Below are 18,350 nucleotides of genomic sequence, written 5' to 3'. Positions count from 1 at the left end.
CGGCTGCCTGACTGGATCAGGACGGTACAACCCCGGCCAATATAACTTCAGCAAGACGGTGATGAGGCCGTTGGGAATACGGACCCCTTTAGAATATATCCAGTTGCTGCAAAAGAATGAACTATTAGCATGTGACAAGAAAAATAAATAACAACCGGAATAAGCATGTGACAAGCAACATAATGAACCACTTACTCTTTTCCCGTGGGCTCAATGAGCCACTTCTGCTCCTCAGTAGCAGGAACCTGCTTTGGTAGCTTTGAGTTGCCACGCAGCCACCCCTTTGTGTCAACCCCCTTCCTGTCACCACCATCATCCCCGCCACCACCCTCCTCCTCGCCTGCCTCCCCCTCCCCAACCTCCTCCCCAACCTCCTCCTCCTCCTCCTCCTCGCCTGCCTCCTCCTCCACCACCTCCTCCTCCTCCTCCTCCTCCTCCTCCTCGCCTGCCTCACTAGAGGAGGGTACCTCACTAGAGGAGGGCCTCGAAGACAACACCCCTAAGTTGGTGAGGGTGCGCTCTTTCTGGCCGCGACCCCCTGTAGTGGCTCTCCCCCCAGCACCTCGTCCTCTAGAGGCTCTCCCCCCGCCCCCTCCTCCTCTAGGGGCACCTCTCCCTCGACCTCCCTGTGAGGAGTCATCGTCAAGTAGCCGAGGGGGAGGATTACGTGCTCGACCACTCCGACTAGGCAGGCCGACGACCTTGCGTAGGAAACCCACGTCGTCGGCCTTCCCCTTGCCCATGTTCCACGAACCTGCATTGAAAAGAGAAAAAGCAATTAGTAAATTAATGAAATGAAGGAAAAGGCATGATAATAAACACATTAAAAATGCATAAAAAGGCATATTCCTAAACTATAGAAAAAAATACTTGAAACGTACATCTGCTAGAACCCATATGAATCATCACTGTTGTAACCTCTTTCTCGGTCCGTCTCATCATCACTATCAATCATATCATCTTCGTTGTCCGACGGAGGTGGAGGCTCTTCCTCGTCGTCAGCGTCTTCGTTTAACTTTTCTAGCATAAGTATGTCATTTTCATTGACAATGGTCTCACCATCATTCCGTGCATCGTGGACGTTTGGGTCCACATCATCATCACCCAATGGTCTAGCGTCATCGTTTCTAACCACATCATCATCATCATCAGGTTGCTCTTGATAGAACACTCCCTCGTATGTCATGGGGTTAATGTTATAGTAATCGTCTTCATTCGGGTCTGGTAGCTTACCATGTGGCGACACCTTGAACACAACTTCACAACCCTTTAGATACACTTTCTGGCATGGGTAAGGCAGATAATATACTTGTGTAGCTTGGGTAGCCGCAATGAAGAGATCGGCTCCGGCATAGATGGTTGATGGTTTAACTTCGACCAAACCAATGGAAGGCGTATGTTTTACCCCCTCCCGCGGATCGAACCATCGGCATTTGAACACAGGCAGACTTAGGGTCTCACGCCCCTGGCGGAATTTAACCTCGTATATATTTTGTACCCTTCCATAGTAGTCTACTGAATTTTGACCGGGGGTGTACACTTCAGTATTTATAATTTTGGGATCGGGGCGGCTGTTTTGGTGCTCCTCTGTATGGAAGGGATACCCATTCACATCATACTTTTTACATGTCATGACGGCAGGGTCAAAACCCATGGAAACCCATCTCAATTCATCATCCATAGATATGTTCAGATCTTTTCCCTACAAGTATAATGGAAATTGTTGCGTGCATTAGTTTGGTTAACTAATAAATGTTGAAGTAGGTATTTAATAGGGGAGTGTGGAAAATTACTTTCTCCATGAACCAAGCAACAAAATTTTTACGTCCAGGGTTTCCATGACGGAGAAGAGTAAGTGCCTCCGCCTCAGTAGGAGGATTCACTCCCGTCCATTCCTCTTGAACGAAATCAATAAAAAAAGATAAGCGGTGTTAGAACGGGACTAAGTGAACATGAAACATGATAATGTGGAAGACATAAAGGAATGGTGTAGTGGTATTACCTCATCCACACTTCCTCAACTTCCTTGATGTTGTGCAAGATATAGAACATGAGGTCCTCCCACTCTTGTCGTGGCAACGAATGAAATGAATGAAACCCACTAACGGAAAAACTACGTCCATGGCAGTGAACCAAAATCAGTCTTATTTTTTCGGTAACAACACCTCAAATTGAGAAGTCTAGAGTCAAAATTAAACAGAGATACGTTGCTAGACTACTTTTGTTTGTTAACTGTTGTATAAGTATACTAACATAACTGAGCACATGAATAATAGTTAGGCGATTAGGCATTAAGCAATGCATCATCCTAGCATACCTTGCTTTATATGTAGTCATCCATCTCTTGACGGGAATACCTTGCCTTCATCCGTTCCCACAATTACCATAATGCTATTCTCTGAATAGTGCAAACTTTTGTTGCTTGGCATTCACGCTGAAAATTTTAGATTGAGCATGTGTGTTACTTATTAGACCAAATATTCATATTACGTTGGGAAGATAGAAAATAATCAATTATTATTTGTTTTAACTCTCAGATTGAAAATCTGCAGTAGATTTATGATACAAACACATTACAAATTAATTCGACAACCCCTCTAGCAGTGAGAATAGCACACAAAACAATAAGTAAACGCTAGGTATAAACCAAAAGAACAGCTGAAAGATCTGAAATCCTGAAGTGGCATCTATGCTCACCCCATCACAAAACCAACTAAATTAGCTTACTGGGATGTGTACTGATCGGTGGTTCAGCTTTGATGAACATGTAAGATTTTGGCTTGGGGTATGTGTGTCCTGCTTGCAACATCGGAGGGATAATAGAGCAGTTCTGCATGATGAATTGATTTCTCTCAGTATCTTTGTATATATACTGTGGAATGCGGATTTGAACTTATACTAAAACTGAATTATTGAACCATTAGTAATCAAAAATACTTATGCTACTGCAGGTTTGACTTGTACTATTAGAAAAACAAAATATCCAGTACAGACTGTAGTTTGTCCGAGTCATGACGCTATGAACAATGTCTGCAATTTTATTTTAATAAATAATAGAAACTGAGGGCGATCCTGATATTTCCAACAATAAACTAAAACATGGTGGACTTAGCAAAAATTAGAAGTAGCATAGTCTATACATATATGGTACCTTTTGGTTTAATTCAAATTCCCTGATAGGTGTTGCTCCAATTCCTAATTTTGAATGAGGGTCAAACTGAGGATTTTCTTTCTTCTATTCACAGAAAAAACTGAAATAGACATTATCGTTGTCATCAAGTTTCCACCTTGTACACCTAAACTGAAAACAATTTAACAGATCAATTAGTCTTGTGGAACCTTAATCTCCAAGCACAGTAAGTATCAAGTCATATACCTTAATTGTATACATATCTTCTCTGCATGAAATACTAATTAAAGTATCACATCTTGCTTCCATCAAGAAAGACACTCTCACATCAGGATAATCATTCCTAGTACTACAGCATCGCAAACTTCCGCTAGAGAAACTAAATACCGACCATCATTAAGCACAGCAGAGATGAACACAAAATCCTTAATTTGGGTTGCTATAAACTATAAGCCAAACTGTATATGCCGAAAGCAACATGGACTATTAGCAGATGCTGAATATAACGGCAGAGTGCTTCGAAATGAACAAACCACAACATGTGATATTCAGATTCTTCCATGCTTCTTAAATTTGAAGAGATAACACATTGCATCAAATACTGTAATTTCATACAAAATACATATCAAACGAAAACATAATTAGAGCAGTATGTCAGGTAGGAACCATCAACTTCATCCTTTCTTAGATCACAGGAATCAGATAATAGCTGTGTTCATATGCGCAGGGAGTCAGGGACATGGAGAGGCAACCTAACCTTGGGGAACGCATGTTACTTCACCTCGCCCTTGTCACTTCAGAACTACTCCCTCCGTCCCAAAATTTTGTCTTAGATTCGTCTAGATATGGATGTATCTAATACTAAAACGTGACTTGATACATCCGTATTCCGACAAATCTAAGACAAATATTTTGAGATGGAGGGAGTATAACATAATCTTAAGGGGCCAATGGGATAATATCAAAAGCCACCAGAACCATGCTCAGTTCCTCCGGGACTGCTGCTTAACTCGGAATCCTGCAGGCCGAGGAGGAGAAGACAACTTCGGCCTGCCGTGTGATAGACCGACGTCACATGGGGAGAGGTTAGTCGGATTGGGAGAGGCTAGACTGTACAGGGAGGCATGACGACAGTAGGAGGGGCGATCTACAGGAAATTAGGCTAGACTGTACAGGGAGGCATGACGACAGTAGGAGGGGCGATCTACAGGAAATTAGGCCAGAGAAGTTTTCTGTCAAAAGGGACCAACAATGGCGGCTAGCTGATCTGTGTCAAATACCTTTGATGCACCTCCTTCTCCGCTGCATCAACCAACGTGAATTACAACTCATCGGGGCCTAGAAGCTGAGTGATTGGAGGACCTCATCCCAAACCCACATAGATTGGATCGTGGTTGGGGACTTATATCATTGAGATTCAATGGTCATAGAGGAAAGATATTGGGAATAGCTGGTTGGCTCACTTTACATGGGAGAGAGGAAGAGGACCAGATGAGGAGGAGGAGGAGGAGGAGTGCTAGGGCTCTGTGATTGTGTGCCTCGTTGGAGAAGAAATCTGCAAGGAAAGATTTTTACCTTTTCCTAAAGAAGTGCACGTGGGACAATAACCAAGGACTCTTGAGATACATCAGACGATTTTTTTACATTTTTCTAAAGAGGTGGACGTGGGACAATAACCAAGGACTCTTGAGACACATCAGACGGCTGTAGATAATTAATCAGCAGATCAGACGGTCAATTTGTTTACTTATTAAGTATTAACGTGTAGTCTCGTATGGTGCCTCCAATTAGTATAGATAAGATAAGATATACTGTTTTGGCGAGATTTGTCTTTTTTGCTGAGAGCTGCTCATATGTCCAAATGACTTGAAATTTGGAGCGGGCCTCGGGCATCAAATTGTATACCATACAAATTTTATTTGAAATTTTTTGAATTTGTTTTGAATTTTTTACGAATTTTTTTCTAACCGAGTGCAGATGAGCCTGGGCACCAAAACACCCTACTCCCCACAAACTGAACTAACCTACATATTTATACTATGCGTGGTTTTAAAGGATTTACCTTTTGTAAAGTTAGTCATGAGAAAAACTTCATGGTAAAAACCAAATAAAAGATAAGAGTAGGACTAAAAAAATAGATACATAATAGATAATACTTCTAGTTCTAAGAATATATTACAGAGTTGAACAAATAGTAGACTAAATCGGGCTCATGTTCACAACCTACCATTGTTCTAAACCACATCATGTATCCCTATCTCTTTCAAATATTTGAATTCCAGCATATTGGTGACCGAGTAAAATTGCAAACTGAGGACAACCGGGATCCTACAAATGAAATGAACATAGACCCTCTGTAAGATGACTATTTGCAGGGGAAAAGCTATCAAACATAAAAACTTCGGCAGTAACAAAGGAGAATTGGATCATCACAAAGCATGAAGGCAGCAAGGTTTTGATTAGCCATGTTATTGACCTAGCATCTGCGAACAGTTAACAAACTCCCAAGACATCAAGAGAGGGTCCGATCAGACTGAAATTCGAACAACATAAATAATCCCATGAGTAGCTACTGAATTTCTTGGGACCACTTTCTTTTAATAGGTATGGAAGCATGCATGTGAAATTGAAAACACGCAATCGATAAAATATTTCTAGGCAATAACTCAAAGATTGCTTGAGCTGAAAATAAGACCTTAAACTCGACTACAAAGCTTCATATTAGTATTGTATGTGGTTTTGGAAAATTTACCTTTCTCCTCTTTAGTCATGAGCCAAATTCCTCGGTGAATAAGAAAGCTGGGAGTAAGCCTACAAAAATAGATGAATAAGTAAATACTTCAGAGGTTAATTCTATATCAAATAAGAAATTAAGAAGAATCAACAGAGAGCATGAGGGGGAAACCTTAGAAATGACATGACTGACTTCCAGGACGTCAAGAAAATGTGGAGTCTAAAATGTAAACTGGAAAACATGCAATTTGGATAGAGTAAACCTGACAGTTGTAGCTCGTTATATGGCGGAAAATAAGTAGGCATTCAGCTCCAGGAAGACACCTTCATGTAATTCTGATAACCATCCTTGACCCTGAACCCCACAACCACATGTCACCATTCCAACACACAACATCAGATCACTCAGGGTGCCATGTCATTCTTCATATCATTCAAACATCTACGTTATAGACAGACTGACATCCAAGCACCTGCGGATTAATCAACAGATTTTTAATTCAAGTTCAGTCTGTAGTGAATGCCCAAAGTAAGCAACAAAGTTGATAGAGATTAATCAACAAAGGCCTTCAATTCAAGATTAGTGATTGAAAAGCTGCAACAGAGTTGGTAGAAACAATTTCTATTGGATTGCCATCAACACATATCAAAAATTCATAGATGGCAGTCAAGATTAAAGCTAAAAGATTGGATCGTAGGTAGACTGCAGAAAAATTCGTTAGTTAATAACTATTAAAATATAATCTTACTGTAATAACAAACTTATTATCCTATTCTGAGACAAAACAATTGCAATCAAATACCTTGGTTTACAACAAAAGCTATCTAGGAGCTGAGCCTTTGCTGAGATTGCAGCCTCGCATGAAAAGGAGACACGTACAAAAGAATGGAATGATGGCCAGAGCTAATGTGAGAGAAAGCTATTGGCAAGGTGATCAAACTTAAATTAGTGTACGGGGAAATCCTGTTAGACCAATCAACTGCTCATGCTATGGTGATAGATGGAGAGGCTAGATTGTGAGTACCTTGATCAGGAACCTTGCCAATGCTTTGTAGGAGACCTAGCCATCATGGTGAAACCATCGCCCCTAGGAGATGCGGCGGAGCAGCACAAATAAGGATAGAGAAAGGAGGAGGTGTTTCCTGGAAGGAAACGTGAGAGTAGGGGCAACGTGGACTGCTAGGGGATCTAAGTACGATCAGATTGAAAAGACCTAGGACGTTTAAAGAAAAAAATATTGAATCGTGGAGGCTCATGTGGACCCACCATATCAGCAGCTCATATTTTGCATCTTATAACCGTGAAAGGTCTATGGACTTTTTTTCTTGTGGAACTAAACAAATTTTAACGAAGAATTATAAGGGTTAATCTAAACCATTATAATTCGGCCCCACATATATGAACGGACGGTAATTTCTAATTAACGTGGTAATTTCTAGGGAGTCGCTAATTAGTATAGGTATAGATGACTGAAAACAGCAAATGATGTCAGAACATGTTGGAAATTGATGACGTCGCTTTGAATGTTGCATACTGAACGCAAAAGAAGTCCGGAGTTCAAATAAGTTTAAAAAATATTGAAGTGCTCGTGTAATAGATGAGTTCTCGTCCGAAACCCTGATACTCCGAAAGAGATTGTCCAGTTTGTACACGAATTGCGTCCAGTTTTTGCCGTGAGCCTCTCTACTCTGTCGCACATGCTATGCGGATGAAATGACGATACCATGCCAAGTTTCAACATTTTCACAGTTCATTTCGTAGTGATTTTCAATTTCACAGTCATTTAGCTCTCTAAACAATTAGGTAAATGACTGAAAAATAGCAAATGATGCCAGAACATGTTGGAAATTGATGACGTCGCTTTGAATGCTGCATATTGAACGCAAAAGAAGTCCGGAGTTCAAATAAGTTTAAAAAACATTGAAGTGCCCGTGTAACAGATGAGTTCTCGTCCGAAACCCTGATACTCCGGAAGAGATTGTCCAGTTTGTACACGAAGTGCGTCCAGTTTTTGCCGTGACCCTCTCTACTGTTTCGCACATGCTATGCGGGTGAAATGATGATACCATGCCAAGTTTCAACATTTTCATAGTTTATTTTGTAGTGATTTTCAATTTCACGGTCATTTAGCACTCTAAAAAATTAGGTAAATGACTGAAAAACACCAAATGATGTCAAAACATGTTGGAAATTGATGACATCGCTTTGAATGCTGCATACTGAACGCAAAAGAAGTCCGGAGTTCAAATAAGTTTCAAAAACATTGAAGTGTCCGTGTAACAGATGAGTTCTCGTCCGAAACCCTGATACTCCGAAAGAGATTGTCCAGTTTGTACACGAAGTGCGTCCAGTTTTTGCCGTGACCCTGTCTACTCTTTCGCACATGCTATGCGGGTGAAACGATGATACCATGCCAAGTTTCAACATTTTCACAGTTCATTTTGTAGTGATTTTCAATTTCACGGTCATTTAGCTCTCTAAACAATTAGGTAAATGACTGAAAAACAGCAAATGATGTCAAAACATGTTGGAAATTGACGACATCACTTTGAATGCTGCATACTGAACGCAAAAAAAGTCCGGAGTTCAAATAAGTTTAAAAAATATTGAAGTGCCCGTGTAACAGATGAGTTCTCGTCCGAAACCCTGATACTCCGAAAGAGATTGTCCGGTTTGTACACGAAGTGCGTCCAGTTTTTGCCATGACCCTCTCTACTCTTTCGCACATGCTATGCGGGTGAAATGATCATACCATGCCAAGTTTCAACATTTTCACAGTTCATTTTCTAGTGATTTTCAATTTCACGGTCATTTAGCTTTCTAAACAATTAGGTAAATGACTGAAAAACAGCAAATGATGTCAGAATATGTTGGAAATTGATGACGTCACTTTGAATGCTGCATACTCAACGCAAAATAAGTCTGGAGTTCAAATAAGTTTAAAAAACATTGAAGTGCATGTGTAACAGATGAGTTCTCGTCCGAAACCCTGATACTCCGAAAGAGATTGTCCAGTTTGTACACGAATGCGTCCAGTTTTTGCCGTGGCCCTCTCTACTCTTTCGCAGATGCTATGCGGGTGAAATGATGATACCATGCCAAGTTTCAACATTTTCACAGTTTATTTTGTAGTGATTTTCAATTTCACGGTCATTTAGCTCTCTAAACAATTAGGTAAATGACTGAAAAACAGCAAATGATGTCAGAACATGTTGGAAATTGATGATGTGGCTTTGAATGCTGCATACTGAACAGACAAGAAGTCCGGAGTTCAACTAAGTTATTAAAAATAAAAAAGAGGCGCAATGCTGGTTAATTTGCTTCAAGCCTTTTGGAATAGTGTAGACTGCACTGCACATAGCTCAGTGCAATCTATGCTATTCCGAAAGGCTTGAAGCTAATCAACGTGCAGGTGAGCATTGCGCCTCTTCGTTATTGTCTCTGCACTCACGGCTTATAAACCGCTCATACTGCCTCTCCATTGGCGAGGTGGGACTAAAAATCAGCTTACTAAGAAACTCTAGTACCGGTTCATGCCATGAACCGGTACTAAAGGTCTTCGTGGGGGCCCTAGCCTGACCACAGCCGCACTGGCCTCATTAGTACCGGTTCGTGGCATGAACCGGTACTAAAGGTTGCCCATAAACCTGTACTAATGATGTCCGCCCGCCTAGCCGTTGGAACCGGCACTAATGGTCACATTAGTGCCAGCTCAAATTCAAACCGGCACTAATGTTCTTCTCATTTGACCTTTTTTCTACTAGTGAAGGCTCGCGGACAGCCCTTGCCCATGTCAAAACATACTGGGCGGAGATGGATGCCACCACTGTTGCGGCACAGGGTTCGGCCATAGGTCGAGTGGCTGCCGAGCACTACTTTGAAGAAGTTCTTGAAGGCGCTCGTTCGATAGAGGCTCAGTGCTCGAAGAATATTATGTTTAAGTGACATGTATTCCCATTGTAAAAACAATGTTTTATTGAGTTTATCAAGGTTGTATTTATACTTTTGCCCGAAAGTACTATGATGCCTCATATGCGGCCGTTTATGTATATATGTATATAACCTGAAAGATGGCAGTCGTCGGCTTCAGCCCCCACGCATATAATGCGGGGGTGTTCGCAGAAGTCACATGTTCACACTTGATCCAATGTCTTGGTCCATTAAAGAGGTGATAGCGCAGCGAACTAGGCAACCGGACTATAATGCTTCAACACTTTCATTTAGCCAGAGGAGTTTGACAGTGGGGCTGCTATATAGCCCCTGGTGGCTCCGCACTCATCCGAATTCGGGGTGCTTACATGCCTGGCCGGGAAACGGCCCTTCGTTAAGGCGGAGGAATCCCGAAGATTCCGCTAGGTCATCGAGTGGTTGACCAGTCTCACGCTATATCATGACAGTCAGTGAGGTGCTCGACCGGATGAACCAGGGCACAATCGCAGTAGTTCTCATGGTGCTGCCTTAGCCGATAGAGCGGAACGTAAGGCAGCAAAACACAGGAGCCGGGCAAACCCAACATTTGACCAAAGAAATGATTCATAGCTGATGCATATAAGGCCAAACTCGCGACGCCAAACACTCCCTAAGGTATTCGGTCTTTATGGTGTAAACTGGGCTTAAGCAATGCCCTTTGTAATAAGCCCCTAGTGTCCAGGTACGTGCAATATTCTGACGTGGCCACATGCCAATACGTCAGCATCCTTCTCAATTGTACTGAGAATCCGGGGGATATGTATCAACAAGAGACAGTAAATAGGTTTACGCAGGGTCTTAATCTAAAAAGAATCCTTGGAACAGGTCCCTGCTGCACGTCTGCGCCTGTGTCTCCGTTGTGCCGTATCCTGGACGGGTGTAGCACGATGGTCATCTGTAAAAGATAGGAACTTAGTTGAAAAGTTGTCATGCAAAAAGGTAGGTTATACTAAAGAAACCATGTATAGTTCAAGATGAGTAAAGTTGAGCCTAATTATCACTTGTTTGCGCGCTTTGAGCCCCTTGTGTTGTAATAGGGGTATAGCCATCAAACCTATATTAATTACATATAGTTGCGCCGGACTCGTCTAACCGCGTCCGTGGTCTTAACGACCTGTCAGATGCTTTAGTTGGTGAGGTCATTTAGTGTGCGGATGCCAAGGCAGCCGCACGGTCTTCCGCGTGCAAGGAGCGCTCAATATTTCCTTTTACTGTAATGATGTCGCGTGGACCGGGCATCTTAAGCATGAGAGAAGCGTAATGTGGTATTGCGTTAAAGCGAGTGAAAGCTTCACGTCCGAGTAGTGCTTGATAGCCACTTCGGAACGGAGCGAAGTGGAACGTTAACTTTTCACTGCGGAAGTTATCGGGAAAGACGAATATAACATCTAGTAGAAGGGAGCCCGTGCAATGGGCTTCTGGGCCTGGCGTTACTCCTTTAAAGGTAGTATCGCTATGGCTGATTCTTGTTGGGTCTATCCCCATTTTGCGAACTGTGTCCTGATATATCAGGTTTAAACTGCTGCCGCTGTCCATCAGGACTCGTGTGAAGTGGTATCCGTCAACTATTGGGTCTAATACCAAGGCAGCCCATCCTGCACGTTGGATACTTGCCGAGTAATCCTGATGGTCAAAGGTGATCGGTTGGGACGACCAGTGGTAGCACTCCACGGTGATAGGCCCTGGGCCATGTGTCTCTAGGAGTGCCGCTTTGTATCTCCCCTTTGTCACGTGTAACACGTTTACTGTTTTGACTTCTGGTGGGAATTTCTTCTGTTCCCCAGTGCTTTGCTTGCGAGGCTCGTCCTCGACTTCGCTTGGTGTATCCTTCCCCTTATGTTCGGCGTTGAGCTTGCCGGACTGCTTGAAGACCCAACATTCTCTATGGGTATGATTTGCAGGTTTATCGGGGGTGCTGTGAATCTGACATATTTTATCCAGAATCTTGTTTAGGCTGGATAGTTCGTCTCTATTGCCTTTGGAGGGCAGCTTTTGTTGACCTGGCTGAGAGCTTCTAAATCCGGTGTTTACCGCCGTGCTCTTTGGGTTGTCTTCTTTATTCCGGCGCTTGTTTTTGCTGTGTCGTGGTTTCCCGTTTTCGTCCCTGACTTCGGATGAACTTGGGTCGTTGGTGCTGCATCGGGCTAACCATCTATCCTCGCCTGCACAAAAGCGGGTCATGAGGCTTGTTAATGCTGCCATTGTTCTCGGCTTTTCTTGGCCGAGGTGTCTGGCAAGCCATTCATCTCGAAAGTTATGCTTAAAAGCTGCTAAGGCTTCGGCGTCCGGGCAGTCCACTATTTGGTTCTTTTTAGTGAGGCACTTGTTTCAAAGCTTTCGGGCTGACTCTCCGGGCTGTTGAGTTATATGACTCAAATCGTCTGCATCCGGTGGTCGGACATAAGTCCCTTGAAAATTTGCCCGAAAAGCGTCTTCGAGCTCTTCCCAGCTTCCAATGGAGTTTTCAGGGAGGCTTTTAAGCCAGTGCCGAGCTGGCCCTTTGAGCTTGAGGGGTAAGTACTTGATGGCATGGAGATCATCTCCTCGTGCCATATGGATATGGAGGATGTAGTCTTCAATCCAAACCCCAGGGTCTGTCGTTCCGTCGTACGCCTCTATGTTTACGGGTTTGAATCCCTCTAGAAATTCATGGTCCAGCACCTCATCGGTGAAACATAGGGGTGTGCGGCACCCCTGTATTTGGGTGTACCGTGGTGTTGGGATGTTTGTTGTGTTGCATTGCATGCTAGAGCGCGCTTGCGTGGCCCGTAGATGGATCGGGTACTGGCTTATGTGCGGCGTCGTTTGCTGCTCTATGTTGGCCATGAGGTCGTCTATCCGACCGGATGGCCATTTTGTTTTTAATTGCGGGGGATCTAAGGCCTCCTCGTCAAATTCAGGTAGCAACTTTCGCTTCGGGTAGCTCTTGGTGTGGCGATTACCGCCGTACTTCGCTGCAGTGTTGAGAACTTCACTCCATCTGATTTTGAGTGTGTCTTGTGCAGTCCTGAGCCCTTGCTTCTGCTTTTTTAGACTCCTCGCAGTGGCAACAAGCCTTTGATGGGCATTCTGTTGCTCCGGGTGCCTGTCCGGTGTGATGTCGTCCGGACTGTTATCTTCGACGGAGTCAGGTTGTTTGGTTTGATTCTCCGTGTTGCCGTGATCGGACGTTGGTCCAATGTCGTGTTCGTCGTCCGCTGGTTCACCCTGCTCTATCGCTGGGTCTATATGATCTCTGTTTCTGCCAAGGCGGGATTTGGAGCGGCGATTACGCCGCCGCTTTGACTGCTTCTCGAGGGATCGATCCTTCGCTGCGTCCTTCCGTTCCTTGTTGTCGCTTTCTTTGGGTGTGTCCACCATGTATACATCATGTGATGACGTGGGCATCCAGAGCCCTATGGGCAGTGGTTCCTGTTCGTCTCCTGCATCGTCGTCCATACCGTCGATGTCTTCGGAGTCGAAGTCGAGCATGTCGGTTAAATTGTCGACAATGGCTACTAAGTGGGTGGTGGGTCGGCGGCGAATTTCTTCGTCATCCGCATCCCAATCCTGCCAAACATAGTTCGGCCAGGACTCTCCTGACAGGGAGAGAGACCTTAATGAGTTCAGTATGTTGCCGAAGGGCGAGTGCTAAAAGATATCCGCGGAGGTAAACTCCATGATCGGCGCCCAGTCGGATTCGATAGGCACGGGCGCAGGCGGTTCGGAGTCCGTGGCCGGGGAAGAATCTGGCAATTTGGTGTCACGGCTCTCGTGAAGGGTAAGGTCGATATTTGGCTCGATCGCCATTGAGAATGCAGCCTCCATGGCGGGGTCTATCCACCCGCCCATGCATGGCGCAATTGGCTCCGAATTGAAGGTCGGAGCGGTTGCCAGTGCGGTATCCTGAACACTGTCCGATGGTAGAGCTAAATCATGCTCATCGTGACCGTGTGGCGCACTCGACAGGGGCTCAAATGCGTCGAAGATCAAGTCTCCGCGGATGTCGACCGTATAGTTTAAGCTTCCAAACCTGACCTGGTGGCCAGGGGCGTAACTCTCGATCTGCTCCAGATGGCCAAGCGAGTTGGCCCGCAGTGCGAAGCCACCGAATACAAAGATCTGCCCGGGGAGAAAAGTCTCACCCTGGACTGCATTGCTACCGATGATCGGAGGAGCCATCAAGCCTAACGGTGACGACATAGAGGAACTCTCAATGAAAGCACCAATGTCGGTGTTAAAACCGGCGGATCTCGGGTAGGGGGTCCCGAACTGTGCGTCTAAGGCGGATGATAACAGGAGGCAGGCGACACGATGTTTTACCCAGGTTCGGGCCCTCTTGATGGAGGTAAAACCCTACGTCCTGCTTGATTGTTCTTGATAATATGAGTAGTACAAGAGTAGATCTACCACGAGATCAGAGAGGCTAAACCCTAGAAGCTAGCCTATGGTATGATTGTATGTTGTCCTACGGACTAAAACCCTCCGGTTTATATAGACACCGGAGGAGGCTAGGGTTACACAAGGTCGGTTACAAAGGAGGAGATATGCATATCCGTATTGCCTAGCTTGCCTTCCACGCCAAGTAGAGTCCCATCCGGACACGGGACGAAGTCTTCAATCTCGTATCTTCATAGTCCAACAGTCCGGCCAAAGGATATAGTCCGGCTGTCCAGAGACCCCCTAATCCAGGACTCCCTCAATGAGCCTCGCAAGCAAAGCACTGGGGAACAAAAGAAATTCCCACCAAAAGTCAAAACAGTAAACGTGTTACACGTGACAAAGGGGAGAAACAAAGCAGCACTCCTAGAGACACATGCCCCAGGGCCTATCACCGCGGAGTTCTGCCACTGGTCATCCTAACCCATCACCTTTGACCATCAGGATTACTCGGCAAGTATCCGACGTGCAGGATGGGCTGCCTTGGTATTAGACCCAATAATTGATGGATACCACTTCGCACGAGTCCTGATGGACGGCGACAGCAGTTTAAACCTGATATATCATGATACAGTTCACAAAATGGGGATAGACCCAACAAAAATCAGCCATAGCAATACTACCTTTAAAGGAGTAACGCGAGGCCCAGAAGCCCATTGCACGGGCTCCCTGCTACTAGAGGTTATATTTGGCTTTCCCGATAACTTCCGCAGCGAAAAGTTAACCTTCCACATCGCTCCGTTCCAAAGTGGCTATCAAGCACTACTCGGGCGCGAAGATTTCGCTCGCTTTAACGCAATACCGCATTACGCTTCTCTCATGCTTAAGATGCCCGGTCCATGTGGCATCATTACAGTAAATGGAAATATGGAGCGCTCCTTGCGCGTGGAAGACCGTGCGGCTGCCTTGGCATCCTCCCACTAATCGGCCTCACCAACTAAAGCACCTGACAGGTCGTTAAGACCACGGACGCGGTTAGACAAGTCTGGCGCAGCTATATGTAATTGATACAGGTTTGATGGCTATACCCCTATTACAACACAAGGGGCTCAACGCGCGCAAACAAGTGGCAATTAGGATCAACTTTACTCATCTTGAACTATACATGGTTTCTTTAGTATAACCTACCTTTTTGCACGACAACTTTTCAACTAAGTTCCTCTCTTTTATAGATGACCATCGTGCTGCACCCGTCCAAGATATGGCACAACGGAGACACAGGCGCAGACGTGCAGCAGGGACCCGTTCCAAGGATTCTTTTTAGATTAAGACCCTGCGTAAATCTTTTTTTACTATCTCTTGTTGATACACATCCCCCGGATTCTCAGTACAATTGAGAAGGATGTTGACGTATTGGCATGTGTCCACGTCAGAATACTGCACGTACCTGGACACTAGGGGCTTATTACAAAGGGCACTGCTTAAGCCCGGTTTACACCATAAAGACCGAATACCTTAGGGAGTGTTTGGCGTCGCGATTTTAGCCTTATATGCATCAGCTCCGAATCATGTCTTTGGTCAAATGTTGGGTTTGCCCGGCTCCTGTGTTTTGTTGCCTTACGTTCCGCTCTATCGGCTAAGGCGGCACCAGGAAAACTACTGCGATTGTGCCCTGGTTCATCCGGACGAGCACCTTAGTAGAGAAAGCCGAAAACTGACTGTCATGATATAGCATGAGACTGGTCAACCACTCGATGACCTAGCGGAATCTTCGGGATTCCTCTGCCTTAACGAAGGGCCGTTTCCTGGCCAGGCATGTACGCACCCCGAATTCGGATGAGTGCGGAGCCACCAGGGGCTATATAGTAGGCCCACTGTCAAACTTCTCTGGCTAAGTGAAAGTGTTAAAGCATTATAGTCTGGTTGCCTAGTTCGCTGCGCTATCACCTCCTTAATGGACCAAGACGTTGGATCAAGTATGAACATGCGTCTTCTACGAACACCCCCGCATTATATGCGTGGGGGCTAAAGCCGACGACTGCCATCTTTCAGGTTATATACATATATACGTAAACGGCCGCACAGGAGGCGTCATAGTACTTTCGGGCAAAAGTATAAATACAGCCTTGATAAACTCAATAAAACATTGTTTTTACAATGGGAATACATGTCACTCAAACATAATATTCTTCGAGCACTTCAAGAACTTCTTCAAAGTAGTGCTCGGCAGACACTCGGCCTATGGCCGAACCCTGTGTCGGAACAGTGGTGGCATCCATCTCCGCCCAGTATGTTTTGACACGGGCAAGGGCCATCCGTGAGCCTTCTATGCACGCCGACCTCTTTACAGCATCGATGCGTGGCACATCACCAAGGAACTGTTGCACTAAGCTAAAGTAGTTATTCGGCCTTGGCCCTCCCGGCCACAAATGATCCACAACGGACCTCATAGCAAGTCCGCATAATCTATGGAGCTCGGCCCACTCGGCCATTTGCTCATTCAACAGCAGCGGACGGGCTGGAGCATGAAACTGTGACCAAAACAGTTTTTCCACTTCGTGATATTTCCGATCCTTGAAGTACTCGGCTGCATCAGCAGCACTGGCAGCCAAATCCACGTAGGCGTCCGCAGAACTCCATAGCCGGTCCAGAGGCGCATACTTTGGATCCCCGAACTTAGTCCCCAACAAGAAGGGCTTCCCAGATACAATATCCGCAGCTTGATGCAGCTCCTCCTTCGTCGCTCTAATTTTGGAGCGGGCTTCCTTGACAGCCACCCGGGCCTTTTCCAGGTCCATCGTCTTCGCCCGGTTTTCTTCTTAAAGAAGCCGGTAACGGTCAGCAACATCTTTTAACTCTACAGCCATCTTGGCTATTCTTTCTTTGCTCTCGCAATGAGCGGCCTATTCGGCCCTTAACTCTTCGGCCGTCCGTAAAGCGGCCGCATTACTACTCCTTGCTTGCTCCTTGGCTCGGGCAAGCTCCGCCCGAAGGGTCTCCACGATGGCAGCTCCATCTGCAGTCACAACATATTAAAGATACTGGCATCATGATACACTTATTATGTGATGATCACCAGAAAAATCACTCACCATGTGCCTCGTCAAGCCTCTTGTTGACAAGCACGATGTCGGCATCTGCCGCATCCAGTTGCCGCTTTTGTTTGGCAAACCCATCAGTTCGGCTAGCCACTGGAGCTTCAACCACCTGCACATAAAGGCGGTCTGGTTATTACCTAGGACTATGATCCTCTGTTTGCCGCCGTTTTCGACGACAACCAGTCTCAGGGGCTACTATCTGCATGAGCATACCTAACGTATGCGGTACTATTAAAGGCATACATTATTTTACGCACCTCAAAGCCTTTCAGCAGACTCATAAAAGCTTCGTGCAAACCGCTTTCGGCGGATGAAATCCATTCAATTACCATACCCATTAGCGTACGATGTGCTTCTGAGACGACAGCTTTCCCCAGAAGATCCTTCAGTGCGTCCGACCGCACACAGTATGGACCCTTGTTGTCGCTCTCCTCAGGAGCCGGATACTGGGGATGCCGGGCAGCCAAAGGGTTATCCTCTAGCGATATTGGATCCGGAGATACCCTTCGCGACAACACTTCAAGGTCGCCCGCTTCTTGAGCTGGGGAGTCCGGGGGAGGCGTTTCGCTCTCCATCATCTCCGGAAGAAGATCCCCCGAAGATGAACTCTGTCGAGAAGGGATGCAATCCAGACTACAATTTACAAGCATCGGTTATTGCCTTCGGAAGTAAGGTAGGATATCTTCACTATTAAGTACTTTTTGATTACTTACAGCTCGGTAGAGGGCTGATCCCCGCGCGGACATTGTGCGGCAAGAATACCCTCCGAGGCAGGACCCTCTGGCGGAGATTTCTTCTCCCGTTTGGAATCCTTAGTTTCCGGATCTTCAGAGGTAGTCCTCTTCCTTCCCCGGGGAGAGAGAATGTCAGATTCTTCCCCTTGGTTATCCTCCCTCGCGGAGGCACTCATTCCCTCGATTGGAATAGATAGCAATGGAGGCCCGCTTTCGCCCTCTTTATTCCCCCCTTCATCTTCCTTTGAGGGCACTAGACAAGGTGCTAACTCGAGCATCTTTTCCAGCACCGGATTGTCCAAGCCTTCGGGAAGGGGGACCGAACA

General features: G+C 45.5%; 1 long non-coding RNA gene across 1 annotated transcript; it reads right to left on the bottom strand.

Annotated features, from left to right (window-relative positions):
• Positions 1-5,339: 5,339 nt before the first annotated feature.
• On the bottom strand, positions 5,340-6,137 carry LOC123150493 (uncharacterized). Its single transcript, XR_006475121.1, has 3 exons — positions 6,036-6,137; positions 5,883-5,941; positions 5,340-5,458 (listed from the first exon to the last, which is right to left on the bottom strand). It is a non-coding gene; the product is annotated as an uncharacterized lncRNA (long non-coding RNA).
• Positions 6,138-18,350: the final 12,213 nt, after the last annotated feature.

This window comes from Triticum aestivum, chromosome 7A (genome assembly GCF_018294505.1).
Source record: "Triticum aestivum cultivar Chinese Spring chromosome 7A, IWGSC CS RefSeq v2.1, whole genome shotgun sequence".
NCBI lineage: Eukaryota > Viridiplantae > Streptophyta > Magnoliopsida > Poales > Poaceae > Triticum > Triticum aestivum.
The sequence above is the reverse complement of the archived record's forward strand: the minus strand, read 5'-3'. Positions and strand labels throughout refer to the sequence as shown.